General features: G+C 40.1%; 1 protein-coding gene across 3 annotated transcripts in view; it reads left to right on the forward strand.

Moving 5' to 3' along the window:
- The window catches only part of GNAL (G protein subunit alpha L), a 202,107-nt gene that overhangs the window by 36,315 nt on the left and 145,012 nt on the right, over nt 1-20,780 (forward strand). The window lies entirely within an intron of this gene.

Below are 20,780 nucleotides of genomic sequence, written 5' to 3' on the forward strand. Positions count from 1 at the left end.
GATGGATCATATGATAATTCTATGTTTAATAACTTTAAGTAACTGTCAAACAGTTTTCCAACACAGCTGAATCATTTTGTATTTCTACCAACAGTATGTGAGGGTTCCAGTTTTTCCACATCCTTGGTACAGTGAGTGTGAAATGGTATTTATTCACTGTGCTTTCGATTTGTGTTTCCCTAATGACTAAGAATATTGAGCATCTCTTTGTATTCTGATTGGCCGTTTGTGTATCTTCATTAGAGAAATGTCTGTTCAAATCCTTTGTTCATTTTTTAAATTGAGTTATTTGCCTTTTTATTGTTGAGTTGCAGTCATTCCTTAAATATTCTGGTGCTTGCTTCAGCAGCACGTATACTAAAATATTCTGGACACTGGAGCCTTTGTTCTTAACTACACGTAACTCTGCATACTATGTCCTTACCCATAGATATCTGTTCAGTAGTGAATAATGTCAAGTTTTGCCTCTTTTTATCATTTTAATTATGCTGTAAATGAGCAAAATCAAGAGGCTTAATTCCAAAATTCTACACATGGACTTTACCAACATAAATATAGGGGGAATATGTGGAATTTTCTAAACAAAGTAAGATGTCAGTACTTTGAAACACTGTTTTATCAGTGTAAATGTTAAGTCTCAGAACGCACGATCGATGATGAACATGATAATTTAAGTTAACAGCAATAACATAAGCAGAAGTGCAGGGACGTTCAGGGAGATGGAAAACGGCGAAAACAGGTAGAGGGAAGGCAAAAAAGGAATGGATAAAAAAGATGCTGTGTATTTTTGAAATAGGCGTTTTCTGAGCTTTGATTAACTGACATGTAAGAAATAGCAAACAGAAAAGGAGAAACTAAACTGCAAGGTCCTGCTGAGAAGAAAAGGAAGGCGGTGCCTGGCCGGCTGTTGGCACTTAAGTGTTAGAAAGAGATGCTGTGCTCCGGTTGGGTTATTCCTCGGACCAGCCACCAGGTGGTGCTGCCACACAGGAAAGGTGGACCCTCTCAGAGGGCTGGCGGTGGCAAGGAGAGTTTCTCGCGATGGGCCGTGTGCCAAGGACACTCAGAGTCCCCACTGATAACCTGGAGGTGGCTGACGCCCAAGCCCGCGTACTGTTAGAGGGAAAACTAGCATTTTTTTAAGCTCTTAGTTGTGAATGATTTAGTACTGGACGATTTCCTCTATTACTTTGTTTCAAAGGGAAGTTAAAGTTGTCCCTCAGTCTGATGAATGTCATGCCAGTCGCGGGAGAGAGCTGATGAAGGTCGCGGGAGAGGGCTGATGGGGCCTCGCAGTGCTCTCCTGTACACCCTGCAGCACTCTCAAGTTGGAGTCACAGCAGCTTCAGAATCCCAACCCCTCCTTAGTGTATTCTACTTTTTCTTTTCTGGGAATATTTTTTTCTGTGTTAAAGTCCGTGCCCAGGACTTACGTGCACATGTGATTCTGTACATTCCTGGGCAGGTCATGCAACATTCTTGAGTGCATTCTGCAAAACTGCTCCCATCATCTCTGTCCCCAAGAAGTCACAATGCCTCTTAGCTGCCACCTGGTTCCAGTTTTGTCCTACCTGTAACAGTTCTCCACCTAACAGAATTATTTTGAAACCAAAACTCCCTTGTCATTGCCCTGCTTCTGACAATGCTATGCCTTCCAATGGTCCTTGGGATGAAGAGTAGAATCCTTAACAGAACCCACAACCCACCTGTGTGAGACACTGACTCCTTGGGACAACACCCAGCATATCATTAGCACTCCATAAATATTTGAAAAGATCAGTGATAAAAATCCACACAAATGAAATCTAACTACCAAGCAGGTATGAAGGAGAGTTCAGAAGTGAAGAAGTGGTTCTTATTTCTTGCTAATTGATGTGTTAGGGTGTTGTTCTGTGCCATATTGTGGGAAGGTTTGCGTGGTCTTGATTTGCAGATCATCATTTTCAAGACTTTGGTGCTTCCAGTTTCACCATGAAGAGATTAAGATGAGAGAATGGTCTCATCCTCTCAGACAGTTCTCAGTTCTGATGAAGCTGTCTTTCCAGAGGCTCAATAGTTTCTTGGTATAGTTGGGGAGTTAGGGAAGGGCAGTAACCTTTTCTTTACACAAAATGATCAAATCACACAGACTGGATTAAGTTGAAACCATCATCACTGGAGCTCAAGGGCCGAAAGTGTGATAGTGTGGCCTCCATGCTCTCCGGGGGTAGCAAGCTCTGGGTAAATTTAACAATGGCTTGACAATTTGCATGTATAGTAAAAATATGATTAACTAGATTCAAAGTAATCAAACCTTTCTTTTTATTCTATATTCAGCTTTTAAAGGGAAACAAGATGACAAAGAAATGACCAAATTTCTAGCATCAAATCAACATGGGATCCATAAAGATTCTGTCAGTTTCCTACTCTATTGTGCATATGAAGTTTTATGGATTTTTTAAATCATACGATATATTTTTACATTTCTGTTCCAATACACCCAAACAAAGAACATCAGGAGCCAGAAAAGTCACATTCCTCATATCACTAGTATTTTACCAGTAATCTTGAAGCAGTAATTCTCAGTTTGGGATTGGTGAGAAGATTGATATCCAGAAGTCTTTAAAACATCTGGGTCTTGGAACTAGTTAGGGAACTCTGATTAAAACCAGGCCCCCATCTAGAGCCCGGTGTCAAGAGCCTTCTCACACCAACTGTATAGTTGATGATACTAAAAAACTATTGTCAGTTATTTCAGATACAATAATGACATTGCAATTGTATTACTTTGAAAGAGCCTCTATCTTTCAGACATATTGAAAGATGTATGGGTGATAAATGATGTTTGAGATATGCTCTAAATAGTGCAGGAGAAGGCAGAAAGATGGGGAATTTATGAAACAAGACGAGCTATGTATTTATGACTGCTGGAGCTGAGTGAAGGGTGCACAGGATCCGTTATATTGTTCCATCTACTTTTGCATATGTTTGAAATTTTCCATAACAATCTTTTTTTTAAAAGCCTCCTGCATGCAAACATTTCAATCTCATGAAAGAAAACAACACTAGAGTATGTAGAGTTTTGATCATTTCTTATGTTTCTGTAAGATCCTGTAAAAAAAAAAATTAAAAAAGATAAGTTACTTTAAAAACACTTCATTTGGTTAAACAGGAAGGTAAAGTAATATGTTTTAGAAATATATTCAATAAAGTTTAAAATATTTCCTGTTATTCTTAATTTTTTGAAAAGTAATTCTACTATCCTAGGGAAATTCATATGCAATAATTTCTTTTTCCTTTATGGATTATAGATTTTAAAAGGATGATAATAATGTTCATGGAAAATCTGTGTCTATAAATATATTGCTTCAGTTTTTAATATCATAGGATCATACTTTAGGATACAGTAAACAGAAAAGGTTGTGAAACATGAATAAAAGTGAAATGGCTGAGTGTTGGGAGTTTTCTATTTACATTGGTGCTGACAGGCACAGCATAGAGATAGACTAGATGCAGCCCTGTGCTGAGCTTCCTGGTCATCATGGAGAACATGGGGATGATTGGGGCGAGCTAGGACCCTACCCACCTGTAGCGCTACCAAAGCATTGGCTTTGTTTCCAAATGTAACACCACTTGTGCCTAAGTGGAGGCTGCTGGTAGAGTCTTTCTTTCATTTACTCAGTAAGCATCCATCTGACAAGCATTGTAGGAAATAGCTTTTGGAGAGTTTTATTCTAGTAGAGAGACCAGGCTTCACAAAGAACCACCCCAATGGTGGGAGGGAGGTAAAGGGCCAGTGGGACTTAGATGAAGCAAGTCACCAAAAGACCAGTGTGCTCTTCAGGCAGGAGTCACTGAACTGAGTTGAGAGTTTCGAGAGGACTTGCATAGATGTGCAGAAATGCCAGAGGAAAGCATTTCAGGTAAAGGGAGAAGGCTGAACTAAAATGGGGTGAGGGAAGATGCAGGGCCAATGTGGGCATTAGCGGACACTTAAAGTATTAACACATGGTATTAATAAGAGAGTTGGGTTAAATGGAGATAATTTGAATAATACTTGATCATTAGTCTCTTTAACTAAAAAGAATACAAATTCTTTGTAAAATGTTCAGATAATTCAGGACAGAAAGCAAAAGTGAAAACATTCCCTTTCCCAGTCCCAGCAGCACCCTTCAGGCCCTCTTAATATTCACAAACAAGAATCTGTGAACATAGATAACTTAGATAAATAGGGTACCATTATCTATGTTGTTCTGCAGCCTACTGGGGATTTAACCTCAAATGTCAGTCTATCTCAAGATATAGTATATTTTCTTTCCATGGAGGGAGCATTTTTTTTTTTTTTTATTAAAGATACTTCTGTGTGGTTCTATTTCTTTTTAATGTAGAGGTATCTTTTTTAATTAACTTGAAAGTTAAATAATAAAGGCAGTCTCATGAATGGAGACTAAATAAAGCACCATACAGCCTTACAGTGAACTTGTACAGCATTTGTTTGAAAAGATTTGCACCAGAATTTTGCAATCTGATTTGCAGAAGGTGCTTGAGGATGGGCCCATTTATGAGGGTAGATTTAGTCGTGTTGTATTAGAAGCTGCTGGTGATGACCATCAGCCTCCTTCGGCACATGAAGAGCATCCTTAACAATAATTTTCCCATGTTTCCTGAGGGGTGAAAATTTCTCAGTCGTATTAAAAGAGAGACATGACAACTAAATGCTGCGTGGTGGTGATTGGCTCCTGGGAGAAGGATGGGGGAGATCACTCTAAGGGACATCATGGGTTCTAATGGCACACTTTGAATATGGACTATGGGTTGGTTAAGAGAACTGTAGGAATGTTTGTGGTTATATGAGAGAATCTCATTCATAGGAAATACACACTGAAAGGGACATAATGTCTGCAACTTGCTCTCAAATGGTTTATGAGTGTTGTAAATATGATATATGAAAACAAAAAATACAGATAGGGAGAGTATATCATAAAAATGTAGCAAAATGCTAACAAGTGGAGTATCTGGGTGAAGGGTATGTGCAAAATTTTTATACTATTTTTATAACTTTTCTGTAAGTTTGAAATTATTTCAAAATTGAAAGCATATATGTGGCTGAATATTTATCTGACCACTACCATGTTACCCCGAAAATAAGACCTAGACAGACAATCAGCTCTAATGAGTCTTTTGGAGCAAAAATTATTATAAGATCCAGTCTTTTGGAGCAAAAATTATTATAAGATCCAGTATCATATTAATTATATTATATTATATTATATTATATTATATTATATTATATTATATTATATTAAGACCCAGTCTCATATTATAGTAAAATAAGACCGTGTCTTATATTAATTTTCACTCCAAAAGATGCATTAGAGCTGATTGCCTGGCGAGGTCTTATTTTCAGAGAAACACGGTATATAGAAAATTAGCTTATTGTATGTTTTAATCACTTTTGTAGAAAAAAAATAGCTTGCTTCCTTGCAATAGTACCTACAAATGCTTTATGTTATATATATTGTCTTCCAGCCAAATTCTAAGAATCTTGAGCCATTTTTTTATTTTCCCCCTTCCCAACCCAAGTTATTGCAAGTTTTTCAGAATGCTTCTCCCTCTATTTAATGTCTATTATCTTCACCACCCTGGCCAGGCCTCAAGTTCCCTGTAGTAGATTTAACGATCCACTTGCCCCTTCTGCCATTTTTCCAGTCCACAGGTTAATCTTCCTTCTGAAAGTATGTTGGTGTCAGATCCCAGCCCGCTCAGATCCTGACAGTGTTCCAGGGCTGCCAAATACAGTTGTGCAGGTTTTCAACTGCACAAGGACACCTGATGAAAATAGCAGTGGGGACTGAAATCCAGCTGTCTCTGCTTCACAAACCATGACCCCAGCACAGGAACACATCACCTCAGAGGAAGAGTACTATTTGGGTCAGGATCCTGGCAGAAAACAAATCACCCATTTAAACTGTTATTTAAGAATGCTTGATGGACACATGATGGGATTTCTGGTCAAGATGGCAGAGTAGGTAAACACTGTACTTACCTCCTCACAACCACCTCAAAGTTACAACTGAACTACAGAACAACCATCGAGAATCTGAAGTCTAGCTGAACTGAAGCTCTACAACTAAGGACATACAGAAGAAGCCACCTCGAGACTGGTATAAGCAGTGGGGATGGAGAACGGGCTGGTCCCACACCCATGTGTGAACATTAAAAATTGGGAGGGACATCTCAGCTGCAGAGATCCCCCCTGAGGAGCAAGGAGTCCCAGCACCACATCACACTCTCCAGCCCAGGGTTCCAGTACTGGGAAGAGAAGTCCCCATAACTCCTGGCTGTGAAAACCAGAAGAGATTGTGGCTGAGTGAGACTAGGGGGGCTGTAGTCCCAGGCATTCCTTTTAAACAGCCCTCACATGGACTTACTCATTGGCAGACTGACTCGCTCTGAGCTCCAGCACTGGGGCAGCAGCTCGACAGATGCCAGTGACGTACAGGGAGAAACTGAGTTGTCGAGCTACAGAGTGAGGGCTGGAGGGGCAGCTGGGTAGAAGAGCTGGAGGAAGCCATTATTTCTTTGTTGAACCCTACCCGCTTCTGGCATGCAGACGCAGGCGGCTGCCATATCTAAGTCTCCATCAACCTGACTAATGATATTTGTTTGCCCTGGGAGATTCCTGGAGACCCTGCCCCACCCAACTTTCAGGCATACCCATGCCACTCCAGTGGTCTCTCCATACAAATAGCCTGTCTTGGATCATGCTGCAGACTTTCCCAAAATCTCTCAAAGGTTCACAAAAGCCAAACAAGCAGCATCTGTTTTTATTGTATCCCATACCTCTTTCTGAGCAGCCCTAAGTCCAGCACTAGCCACAGCTGGTCTCAGTTCACAGCTGAGCCTCCTGAGGCACCTCCAAGCCCAGCATGGAGAATGGTCATCTGAGGATTGCTTTGTAGTTAATGCCAGACGGCCCTGGGCAGCACACAGGCTATGGCCGAATTGGCCTTCAGTGGGGCCCCTTGCTATATGCCCTGGGAACCAGCACACCCGGAGGCCAGCTTTAAACCAAGCTAGAGCATTACTGGCCACCCCCAAGGACAACACACCCACAGGGCAGACTGGCAGGCACCAGAGCCCTGCTGAAGCAAATCCAGCTCTGTAGGGTCATCCCCTGCCCCATAGCTCCTCCACTATAGTCATAGCCAGTCCTCACAACCAATCAGCCTGAGAATGAGTCCCTCCCATTGACATGCAAAGAGCAACCAAGGCTTGACTACAACAGGAGGACACAGACAACCAACACAAGGGACACACCTGGAATACCGGGCTTTGGTGACCAGGAAGACTGTGCCACTGGGCCCCACAGCACACCTATTACATAAGGCCACTCTACTAAGACTAGAAAACATAGCAGCTCTGCCTGATACTGAGAAACAAACACAGGGAGGCAGCCAGAATGGGGAGACAAAGAAACATGTCCCAAATAAAAGAATAGAAACAAAGCTCCAGAAAAAGAACTAAACAAAATGGAGACAAGTGATCTACCAGATGCAGAGTTCAAAAGGCTGGTTATCAGGATGCTCAACGATCTCAGTAAGAACGTCAACAAAGAGATAGGAAACAGAAAAATAAAGATAGAAAGCATGAAAAAGAATCGGTCAGAAATAAAGAATACAGTAACTGAAATGCACACATCAGAGGGAATCAACAGTAGATTAGATGAAGCAAAAGTTCGAATCAGTGATTTAGAAGATAAGGTAGTAAAAAACACCCAACCAGAACAGCAAAAAGAAAAAAGAATACAAAAAAAAAAAGGTGGGGGAATAGTTTAAGCGGCCACTGGGACATCAAGCATACCAACATTCACATCATAGGAGTACCAGAAGGAGAAGAGAGAGAGCAAGGAATTAAAAACCTATTTGAACAAATAATGACTGAAAACTTCCCTAACCTGATGAAGGAAATAGACATACAAGCTCAGAAAATACAGAGCCCCAAACAAGATGAATTCAAAGAGGTCCACACCAACACACGTCATAATAAAATGCCAAAGGTTAAAGACAAAGAAAGAATCTTAAAAGCAGCAACAGAAAAGAAGTTATTTACATACAAGGGAACTCCCAAAAGACAATCAGCTTATTTCTCAACAGAAACTTAGCAGGCCAGAAGGGATTGGCATGAAATATTCAGTGATGAAAAGCAAGGATCTATAACCAAGATCGCCCAGCAAAGTTATCGTTTAGAATTGAAGGATGGATAAAGAGTTTCCCAGACAAGAAAAAGCTAAAGGAGTTCATGACCACAAAACCAGTATTACAGGAAATCTTAGATGGACTTCTTTAAGATAAAAATTAAAATAAAAAGATCAAAAATATGAATAATAAAATGGCAATAAGTACATATCTAGCAACAAGTACTTTAAATATAAATGGATTAAATGCACCAATCAAAATATAGGGTGGCTGAATGGATAAGAAAACAAGACTCTTACCTATGTTGCCTACAAGAGACTCACTTCAGATCAAAAGACACACACAGACTGAAAGTAAACGGATGAGCAAAGATATTTCATGAAAACGGGAAAAAAAACGGAGGTGGGGTGGGGTAGCAATACTTATATCAGACAAGATAGACTTTAAGACAAAGGCTATAACAAGAGACAAAGAAGGACCAAGTAATCCCACTTCTGGGTATTTATTCGAAAGAACCCAAAATGCTACTTCAAGGGTATGTGCATTCATATGTTCATTGCAGCAGTGTTTATAATGGCCAAGATGTGGAGGCAGCCTGAGTGTTCATGAATGGATGAATAGATAAAAAGAGGAGGTGGTTCATATATACAATGGTATATTGCTTGGCCATGGAAGGGAGTGGGTTCCCACCATCTAGACCTTCAGGGTATTGTGCTGAGTGGAGTATGTCAGACAGAGAAAGACAGATGCAAAGTGATTTTGCTTATATGTGGAATCTAAAGAACAAAATAACAAAACAAACAAAACAGAAACAAACTCAGATATAGGGAACATTTTGATGGTTGCTAGATTGGAGGCGTGTGGGGAGGTGAAAAAGGGAAGGAATTAATAAATACAAATCGGTAGTTACAAAATAGTCATGGGGATGTAAAGTAAAGCATAGGGAATATAGTCAATAATATGTTAATAACTATGTATAGCGCTAGGTGGATACTAGATTAGTCAGCAACATCACTTCTTAAATTATATAAATGTTGAACCACTATGCTGTACACCTGAAATTAGCATAAAATGATACTGAATGTCAACTGTAACTGAAAAATTTTGAAAGGAAGAAAAAGGTAAGGGGGAATAAGAGGTTCAAATTTCCATGTGTAAAACAAATAAGCCACGGGGATGTGATGTACAGCATAAGTAATATAGTCAGTAATATTGTGATAGCAGGTACAGTGTCAGATGGTTGCTGGACTTACCATGAGGATCACTTCTTTAGGTGTATAAATGTGAATACCTATAGTGTACACCTGAAACTAATATATTATATGTTAGCTATATTTTAATTAAAACAATGCTTAATAAAGGTATTATTTATAAACATGTGGGGAGGGTTGAGGAAATAAGGGATGGTGCCCCATCCTAGTGCTGGCCACAGCAGGAAGCCTTTGCCACCCCAGGCCTAAAGGTCAGGAAGCTGGAGCAGTTATTGGAGCCATAAAGGCTCCAATAACAGCCAGACAGCCTAGCAGGGAGGAGACTGGGGGATGTACCCTGACCCCTGACCTCTACCCCCACCCATCCATCCCCTCTGCACTCAAGGGAGGGGAGCCTCCTAGGCATGTGGGGGTAGGTCTGCAGGGTAGTGAAAAGATCCTAGTCTTCAGCACGTAACACATAAAAGCCTGACTTACATTTAGTATTTGAATATTTGAAACCTCCCTCTGACCTACCTTTATAGCTACCTGGGTACACGCTGCGGATCACTGCTGCCCAACTTAAACACAGCCTGTACCCTTCACATGCACCTTCTAATGGTGGTCCCTCTGTTGTTCTTGGTGCCCCAGGCCTCCTCCAGGCTTTTTGCCTTCTGACAAGCTTTGAGCCTGAGCATAGCCCCAACCAAGGTGCCCTGGCTCTGTGCTTCTGAGGCCTGAGTGCCTGAAACATGTGTTGTCACATCTGCTATGGGGAGTCATATCTCCCTGAGGACTGGATTCCAGCATCAGCAAGGGGAAGGATGGCATCTTGGAAGGTCTGGCCTCACCTGGGCAGAGCCCAGGATGGCGCTGAACGCTGCCCAGGTGGATGGATGATACCTGGTCTCCCCACAAGCCTCAGTGCTTTCCCCTTGGACCAGTGTGTCAGTGGGGAATTGTAGACAGCTCCTCCCATCCAAAGTGGAAGCTGCTTGTTGTGAGTCCCTCAACAACTGCACTGGCTCACAGAATGCTAATAATCGCAGTGGGGAGGATTGTCAGATTGCTCCTCGCTGCCCGTCACCACCATGTTGTTACCTTACTTCCTGCACTAGAGGAACCACTAAGGTACAGGACCAGAACATTGTGAATGTGTAGACTGAACAAGGGCATGTGGCCTGGAGAGGGCTCAGCTCAAACCTACTCCAGAGACTTGATTTTTAATGCACTGTGAATGTGTGCAGAGCAGAGAATCCCCGTGGTACTGTTTTAATTGTTTGCCTTTTTATTCGGACATAATTTCAAACTCAGAAAAATTTCAAGAATAAGAAGAGTACAAAGAACTAGAAGCCTGTCACCCAGGTTGACCTGTTGTTAACATTTCCCCCATTTGCCTTATCATTTGCATTCTCTCTGCAGATAGAAGGTATAAATATAGACACAGGATTTTTTCTTAATTATTTCAGAGTTAGTAGTGGACATCATGAAGCCCCTGAAAGACTTCAGTATGTCCTTCCTAAGACTAGGGATATTCTCTTACATAATCTAGGTACAGTTAGCAACACTGATACAAGAAACATATCTAATTTACCATCTGTATTCCAATTTTATCAATTGACCCAATTATTTCTTTCATAGTATTTTCTCCCCCTTCCGGTACAGGACCAAGTTTAAGGTCTAGTCTCTCTTTAGATTCCCTTAACCTAGGACATTTCCATAGTCTTTTGTTTGTTGATTGGTTTAACGTTGCCATTTTTGAAGAATAGTCTCCTCCCGTTGGCCTTTTTTTTTTTTTTTTAATTTCAGGTTTGCCTGATGTTTCATCCAGATTTAAGTTCAGGTTATGCCCCGCTAGACTTAAAGAATCCTACCTAGATGAACTCCCAGAATACTACATAGATGATGTGTGTCCTCTCAGGGTCTACATCTGGAAGCAGACGATGTCCAGCCCCTCCCCCTTTGACAATATTCATTTTGATTACCCAAATTGTTGTCTAGTTCCTCTGCTGTGTGATTATTATTTTTTATTTTGCAACTAATAAGCAGTTGGTGGGGAGACCATGCAGATATCCTCTTCCTCATGAAAATGTTCCCCTAGATTTAGCCTCCATTGCTGAATCTTGCCTGACAAATGCTGATTCTCCCTTTCCAGAATTCCTTTCACATGCACTAGTTGCCAGGGGGCAGCAGCCTTCCCTTCTCCCCCACTTATTTATTTATCTATTTGTTATCGGCATGGACATATGATACTACTATATTTTTCAGTGGTTTAGAATTTATTGCAGCACTTAAACATTTTGGCATTCAAATCATCCCAGATTTGGCCAAATGAGAGCTCCCTTCATCTAACTCTTGACAAGCCCCCAACATTTTTAAGCACATTCTTACTTTCTGGCATTCAATGTTCCAGTTGATCCTGTAGCTATCCTGCCCCCACCTTGGAACCAGCACTTTCTCTGAGGAGCTCTGGTTCCCTTTGGTGGTGAATAATACCAAAGGCCAAGGTCTGGACACTAGGTGAACTCACTGCTACTGGAGTGTCTTAACTTCTTGGCCTTTTCAGCCAACAGGACTAGGAAATATATGTATTTATACACACGTACATACACATACATGCAAATGTACAGACACATATATGTGCACATAATCATGAACATATACACACACACTTTAGAAATCATGAGTTCATACCAGTCACTACAATTCCAGTCCATGCCCACAGGCTTTTTCTTACCTTCCCTTATTCCATATTTATATTTCCCTTCTTCCTCTCTGAAAAGCCTCATTTTAATACATCTAAGATGGTTTGGGTTTTGTCTGCAGAGATACCCTATTGAACGTCAATCTTTAATTTGTCTATAGTTTAAATCCATCAAATGGTTTCTACTTAATGACAAATATAAACAAACCATATACTGGCAAATGTAGACAAATACGAGTATTAAGCTCTATGTTTCTTGTTCTTTGTCAGCAGCACTACGAGTTTTAGGAAGAGCCATTCCAACTTTTCCGAGAAAGGCACATAGTTCCCACCTGTGATAAAACAAGCTATGTTCTGTTTAATTTCATATACAATTTGACATTCTATTATAAGGAATACTGTTGCTTTAAACTCTGTAACTAAGCCAAATTCTAAAAGAAGCCAGTTGCCAAGGCAACTGGGCAAAGAGTTAATTAATTTATCAGTCATTATATGCAGATTAATCTGCCTAACTGAGTTAGAAAAGAGGTGGGCTTGTTTGGTTTTTCTTTTTGGAATTAGTGGAAGAGAGAATGGTGCGATTTTTTTTCATTCAGTAAGAGCCTTAGAGTTCCTTCTGGAAAAGGCACAGGCTTTGAGATCAGTCATGCTCCATCCCTTTTAGGCCCCTGTGTGACCTTCAGACCAACAGCCTCATCTGCAAAATGTGGATTAAATGTGCATCTTGTAGTGGTGGTGATGATTGGTTGTGGTGCTGGAAATAAAGCACCTTTTGGTGTCTTAAATTTAAAATGAAGGGTGACTTACAAAGGTTAACATAAATTTCTCTAGTAAAGGAAATGATTTTTTTCTTCACTTCTGTAATTGAACACACACACACACACACACACACACACACACACACACACACACCCCTCTATGTGCTCTCACTGTAATCTGTAGAACTCAGAGAACTTGATTGCATTTACTTGATTGCTTGTTGTCCCTCTCTACTAGACTATTAAACTGCTTGAGATCGGGGACAATGTCTAATTCATTCTTGTACTCTCAAGGTTATGTGGGGGAGACGGGGTGTTAAAAAAAGATGCTTTCTGGTGAATGAATGAAAGAAAATGCACCCATTTGAAAACATCCTTAGAACCTCCATCTGTCCTTCAGGCTCTACGTTGCCACCTGCTGCTAGGAAACTATAATTGCAGTAAATGTTTCTAAAGGAATTGAAGTCACTTCACTGTGTTCAGTCAAAACAAATATCCCGAAACCACAAGAGAGAAAGATTTCTCTCTTTCACCATTGTCATGATGAAGATTCTACATGTGAATTTTTTCTTGTTTTTGTTGTGCTAAAATATGCATAAAAATTTACCATTTTAACCATTTTTAACTGTACAGTTCTGTGGCATTAAATAGATTCACACTGTTGTGGAACCATTGCCTCCATCCTTCCACAGAACTTGTTCCTCTCCCAAACCCCTCTCAATACCCATGAAACACTAACTCATCATTCCTTCCTTCCCACAGCCCCTGGCAGCCACCATTCTACTTTCTGTCTCTATGAATTTAATTACTCTAGGTCCCTCACATATGAGGTCTGACAATTAAGTTCGCGACATTGTTGCAACGATGTTGCTAATCTTTTTTTGCTATCAGGGATCACTTGTTATGAATTTGTACCAACTGGACAAACAGTTAACTAAGTTTACCGTTTAGAAGTGCTGAAAAGGTTGCATGAAAAAGTTAGCGGACCTGAACCTTTCACCAACAACTCATGGCTCTTGCATCAAGACAATGCACCAGCTCACATGGCACTGTCTGGGAGGGGGGTTTTAGCCAGTAAACAAATAACTGTATTGGAACACCCTCCCTACTCACCTGATCTGGCCCCCAATAACTACTTTCTTTATCCGAAGAAAGGAAATATTGAAAGGAAGATATTTTGAGGACATTCAGGACATCAAGGGTAATATCTGTGCATAGCTTCCCAAGGGGAGTACTTTGAAGATGACAGTAGGGATATTCAGCAATGAGGTATGTAGCACTTTTTCTAGAATGAGTTCACAAACTTAATTATTCAACCTCGTTGGTGGAATCATGCAGAAGTGAAATAAGTAGGCTTATTTCACTTAGCATAATTTCTTCAAGGTTTATCCATGTTGTAGCATGTGTCAGAATTTCCTTTTTAAAGCAGAATATTTCATTGCATGTATAAACCACATTTTGTTTATCAATTCATCCATTTGTGCATTTTTTTGTCATTTTTTAACGTCTCCTAGCTTTTGTGTCCCCAGCTAGCAGCAAGTACTTTGCTCAGCTGAGTATAGGTAGTGAACAAACCTTTGTTGCCTATGCTATAGTTCATTGTTTGTGTGTCTGCCTAGTAGAAAAAATCAGGAGCTGCTCAAAGAGGGATAATGTAGAGGGATAAAATGGATATGCATTTGTTAAATTAATGTTGAATGAAAATAATAATTACTACGTTTTTTCAGAGCTTGCTACTCATGAGGCACTGTGATAAAGGAATTGATTCATACAATAACTCTCACCACAGTACTATGAGGAGAATGCCATTATCCTTACCCATTTACAGAGAAAGAAACTGAGAATAACATAGTACAAGAAGAATTTGAGCCCAGGCATTCTTGCTCAAAAACCCATTCTGTTAAACACTAAGCCACACACTTCATGTGAGAGTTTATACCTTCAGAAAAATTGCCACAGCAAGAATATGTGTTTCCCTGTGACTCATCTGGTTCACCTAACCTCTGAGACAGAGTTTTACTGTTGGTCCATCTCCCTCCTGTGCAATATCAATTCTCTTTCCTTTGCTTTTACCTTGCAGTTCTTCCTCACCAGAACTGTGCTTCTCTCTGTGATCCAGCCCCACCATTCCTCAAGACATGCCTCAAGTCTCTTGTCCTTGATGAAGCTTTTTCCATTTCCATGGACACTTACATCTCCCTTGGAGGCCCTGCCACACCTTTCAGCCCTTGGTTCATATATATTGTCACACCTTGTCCTCTGAATGATTGGAGTGTTCTAGTCTTATTTTCCCAATTGCTCAAGAACATAAGAAATAGGTCTTAGAGTTTTCTTATCTGTTTTGTAGAATATCTCTATAGATGACGGCCTGTGGGGAGAAATAGACATGTGTTCAGTGATATGAATCTACAACTGGATTCTCTTAAATATCTCTCCTTACAGCATGTTGGTACATCGTTTGCTTAAAATATGAAAATAGCTGTGAGGCGGGCAGGAATTGCTGAAACCCAACATCGAATCAGTGTGTTAAAATGAGAATTCCTATCACCTAGTCTCTAGCAGCTCTGACATTTCACGAGGTCACATCAGTGATACCAGAGAACATTGCTAAGCATGTAAAATGCACACCACATTGCTTGTCTTTCTTTTGGCTCCAAATCTGGCGACTTCGTGGAGTCTGATTCACTTTATAAGCAAATATTAATGAATGTAGTAATTTGAGGACTAAAAACTCATGGTATCTAAGTGCTGAACTAGTGAACTAAGAACTAAGTGCTAAAACTTTTTTTTTCATAAAATTTTCCTTAAAATTTAGCTGTATTCATGTATGGTAGGTTTGTTCACAGTTTTTATATTTTACTTCACCCAATATTTGTTAACAAGTGAAGAAATATTTTTAAAACTGGTTAGACTAATTTTGAAACATCAAATCAGTATTAAAACATACCAGTTAAACATGCGCTTGACTCTGCTGTAGTCCAGTATTCTGCTAGGCTATTTGAGGTTAAAGAACAGAATTAAACAGGTAGGGATGCTAATCTTTATTGTTCAAATGCTAATTTTCACTCCTCTGGTCCTTGAGCATGATTTGATTTCTGGTTTGTAAAATGTGTTTTAAATTCAATTTTGATGTGTGTGGTTTCTCTCGCAATACATTAACAGCCCACAGACTGCCCTTCCAACCATTTCTACCTCATAACTTGACCCAGTTTAATGGCTTTCACAGATTTTTCTGAGCTATAAAACATTGATAGTTTTATTCATTCATTCAATCTTGCAGATTCCCTGTTCTGTTTTATGGGTTTTTGTTGTTTTGTTTTATAATATTCAGTAACCTCTCACCTCATGTTTTCATGCTATAATTAAACTCCTACCTGTGACACTCAGTTGTGTATTCCAATAAAGATATTTCAGTGTTGGGTTTTTGCACATGGGGTGGAATCAGAGACAGTTAGCATACGTTTCCTTCTGATTTGCTGCTATTTTGGTTTTTAAAGCTGTCAGTTGAACAAGACTGCATTACTACCCTTTATGGATGACACTTCCAAAAGCTGCTTAATATTACTTTGGCTGTAGGAGTAAGAAGGAAAAAAAAGGAGACAAATTATTTTAATAAATTCTAAAATATTTGATTGCAGAGTATTATGTACAAAAAGGGATATGTTTCCCTGCTTTTCTATTTTAAAAAAAGTGAAAAATTTACCACAATACTTTTAAAGTGTATAGTGGTTAGGTCATGGTGTGAGCTTCACTGCTAAGAATGGAAAATAATCTACACAGTTTATTTCCACCAAGATACTAAAGAAGAAAAGAGAAAACAACAACAAGTTACCTAAAATAGCACAAACTGGAATGAGGGCTGTGTGCACACTGGTCACTCAGCCACCACTGATTTGGCACTGCCAAGTTTGTTTGCAAAACTGGCTGGAGCTTTCGGTTTTTTGGAGCACTCTCATTTCATTGAATTAGTGACTTCACCTTTCCTAACCTATTTTGTTCCTCTTCTTTTAAAACTTTTGATATACAATTATGTTCGCGAACTTGCCACCATGCGCTTACATTGGCAGCACTGTGCAAACAGCTCAGTAAGGTTTCATAACCTTGGTAGATCAGTGTCTCACAGCTGTGTTCGTGTTGATGTGTGGCGGTGTCTTGCTGAGTGGCGTTCATTATTGTGGTTGCATGTTTTTGTGTGCCGGCACAAGAATGTCTGAGCTTGAATTAGAGCAACAAAAAAACATTAAATTTCTTGTTAAACTTGACAAGAGTAGAAGTGAAATTAGGGACATGTTAGTCCAAATTTATGGGGATAATGCCATGAAGAAAACAGCAGTGTACAAATGGATTAAACGTTTTTCTGAGGGGAGAGAATGCGTCACTGATGAAGAAAAGTCAGGGCAGCCAGTAATGAGCAGAACTGATGAAAAGATTGCAAACATTTGTCAAATTGTGCATCAAAATCGTCGGCTGACTGTGAGATGCATAGTAGACCAAGGAAACATCAATAGAGAAACAGTTAGAAAAATCTTAACTGAAAATATTGGCATGAGAAAGGTGTGTGCAAAAATGATCCCAAAGGAGCTCACCAATGAACAAAAGCAAAGGAGAGTTTACCAAGACCTTTTGGAGAGGCAAGATGAGGTTTTGGGCCATGTTACCATTGGTGATGAAACATGGATGTACCAATATGATCCTGAAACAAAGCGTCAAAATGCACAATGGAAGTCAGTCAATTCTCTATGACCAAAAAAATTCCATCAGTCCAAATCAAGAGTCAAAACGATGTTGCTAATATTTTTTGATATCAGAGGGATTATTCATTATGAATTTGTACCAACTGGATAAACAGTTAACCAAGTGTACTATTTAGAAGTGCTGAAAAGGCTGCATGAAAAAGTTAGATGAAAACAACCTGAACTTTTTGCCAACAATTCATGGCTCTTGCATCATGACAATGCACCAGCTCACACAGCACTGTCTGTGAGGGAGTTTTTAGCTACTAAACAAATAACTGTATTGGAACACCCTCCCTACTCACCTGATCTGGCCCCCAATGACTTCTTTCTTTACCCGAAGATAAAGGAAATACTGAAAGGAAGACAGTTGGATGACATTTGGGACATCAAGTGTAATGCGATGACAGCTCTGATGGCCATTCCAGAAAAAGAGTTCCAAAATTGCTTTGAAGGGTGGACTAGGTGCTGGCGTTGGTGCATAGCTTCCCAAGGGGAGTACTTCAAAGGTGACTACAGTGATATTCAGCAATGAGGTATGCAGTACTTTTTCCAGGATAAATTCGCGAACTTAATTATCATACCTCGTATTTGTTCCAGAAGCCGTAGTGCAGTTTTAACCTTTAGTAACCTCAAAAGTATAAAAAGCTTCTGAAAGACCACTTATATTTTTCAAATATTGATTTTTTTAAATTAAATTCAAAATGTGCACTATCTTGTGCTATATAGCACTCTAGTTATTTTTCAAACTAACTCAGCATCTCTTGGATGTAGGACTGTCAGGAATTCAAAAAGTTTCTTTGAATATTCTCATCCAGTTGTTACAATTCTGTGGAAAGAAACAAATTTTGTTTCTTATTTATAGGAGAAACAAATTTTGTTCTTATTGTCATCCTGGACTTGAGTTCAGCTAACCAGAGAACAGGTGCAATTTTTTTTCGACATTTGCCAACTTCAATCAGAGGGACTGAAACAAAAAACAAATTTAAAAATCATTACACTATTCAAAATTCACAAAATTAAGTAATATAAAAGAAATCTAATTAAACTTTCAAATGCAATAGACTTCTAAAATACCGTCTTAAACATCAACAAGAGTGACCAAAAAAAAATCACTTTGTCTTTGCCCTTTTGCTCCAAATTTTGTGCCTTCCCAATTCTCCTTGATGTGACCAGGGCCTTCCCTCGCCTACTTTGTGGGCCCCAGCATTTCCCTGACCTGGCCACCTCTGCCCCTCTGCTGGCACCTCTGCAGAGCAGCCCTTCATCTGTGAAGGTGGGTTTTGCGTTGCTTGGTGAGGATGTTGGTGCTGCACTGCCGTTGCCTGGCAACAGATGCTTGCACTGCCAGAGGTGCCAGGCTGTGCTCTGTGCTCCTCCAACAGCTCTGCTACTGCTGTTCCAGATGAGCCCCCTGGGATTTTGAATTCTGATCCCATGGTTCGAAACACAAATGAAGATCGATTTCCCAGACCAGACTAGAAAATGGCCAGGTGACTGGGTGTTTTTTTTTGTTTGTTTGTTTTAAGGAGTCTTTTTTAAGGAGCTCCTACTTGATAAAGGAGAGACTAGGTAAAGATTGACTGCATTTCTTTTAAGAAACAATTGCATCACTGTATAAGGACATTGTTTTTGTATTTAGTGTTCAGCAGTGTATTGTGGAACACACTGTAGGTCGTATAGTGCAGATCTGTTCATCTAATCCTTCATATAAAAATTCAACATATAAAAAGTTATCTTTAACCCTAATTCCTAAATCTGAACAAGTGGAAACTTTTTGCTATATTTTTAGGGTGACTGAATATCAGGTTGCCTTAAAAGTGTGGTTTCTGGGTTCTAACTTAATTCTCCCTTTATAAGTTTTCACGAGATTTGTTTTGTCCTCTTCTCTTCCCACTAACAATTTATAGAAATCTTGGCATCAAAAATAATTGACAAACTCTTTTAAACATCCCATTACACTATGCTATTTTTATCGACCGTTTCCTGCCTTCTGACTGCCCCGTTTACTACACTGCAGGTCGATAGTGCCATGTGTGAATATTTGTGTTAACACAAAGTGTGAGGCCTGACAACAGTGCTAAATAGTCTCCTTCCACACAACTAGAACTTTCAACTTAGCTCAGAATATAGTATAGCACTGTTTGCTTCTGCCTATGTCAAAAAGGGTGATTTACCGCTTTTGTTTTTTAAAGAGTATTGCTATTTTTAATATAGTACTAAACTGGACAAGTATTTTACCAAGTTAAAATTTTATCGTGAAATTCCTTTAATGAGAACACACACTTCAAGCAGGAATTATCTATGATACTTGTGAATTCATTCATCTATTCAACAAAGATTCACAGGGCATCTCTCCTGGGTCAGACACTGAAGGAGGCACAGGTGAAGCAGATGCAAAGAGAAGGGCTGTGCTGGGCCCAAGATGCCTCCACCCATCGGAGGAGGGGAGAGCCACCAGCCAGAGGGCAAGCAAGAAATCAAAAAGGCCATGTGGAGGAAGCCAAAAGACAAGAGCTTCCAAGAAAAACCAGACCCAGCTCTACAGAGAGGTCAAAGAAGATAAGACCGAAGTTCATGGGTGAAGTTTAGCCCCTGGGAGGCCATTGATGACCCTGGTGAGAATAGTTTCAGTGTAGAGAGGTGGGCTTCCAAGGGCTAAGGTGTAAACAGGAAGTAAGGCAAGACAAGGGGAGTCACATGTCCTTTTTAACTCTTGGTTGTGGTGGGCAGAACAAAGTTGTTGGAACTAACAAGGGACCTGAGATTGAAGCAAGTGCTGTTGGTTTTAAATGGGACAGAGTTGAATGTATTTGTATCCTTGAAGGAAACAAGCCAACAGAAAAAAAGAAGGTTGAAGAAAGAGGGAAGAGTCAGAGGGGACACTTGACAGGGTAAGGACCTCCAAGACCCTGGACACAGAGGCAGCACAGCAGGAGCCCCACCAGTGGCTCTCTGTGTGGAACAAGGCCAGACAGGCCATGCAGAAAGTTGTGGGTTTGGAGAAAAGTGAGACACTTGAAGACAGAGCTAAATAAGCAAAGGCATGTAGAAGAATAGATGTGCAGTGCTGTGCCCCTTCACCCCCAGCCTGAGACCATCAACTTGTAACAACGCACACGGAAGTGATCGTCTCCACAGTGCAGTGCTGGCATCTAAAACTGCTGCCCCATCTCTTCTTTTGCCCTCTTACCCCCAAGTACAGCAACCCGAGTGCA

Source organism: Rhinolophus sinicus, linkage group LG09 (assembly GCF_036562045.2).
Source record: "Rhinolophus sinicus isolate RSC01 linkage group LG09, ASM3656204v1, whole genome shotgun sequence".
NCBI lineage: Eukaryota > Metazoa > Chordata > Mammalia > Chiroptera > Rhinolophidae > Rhinolophus > Rhinolophus sinicus.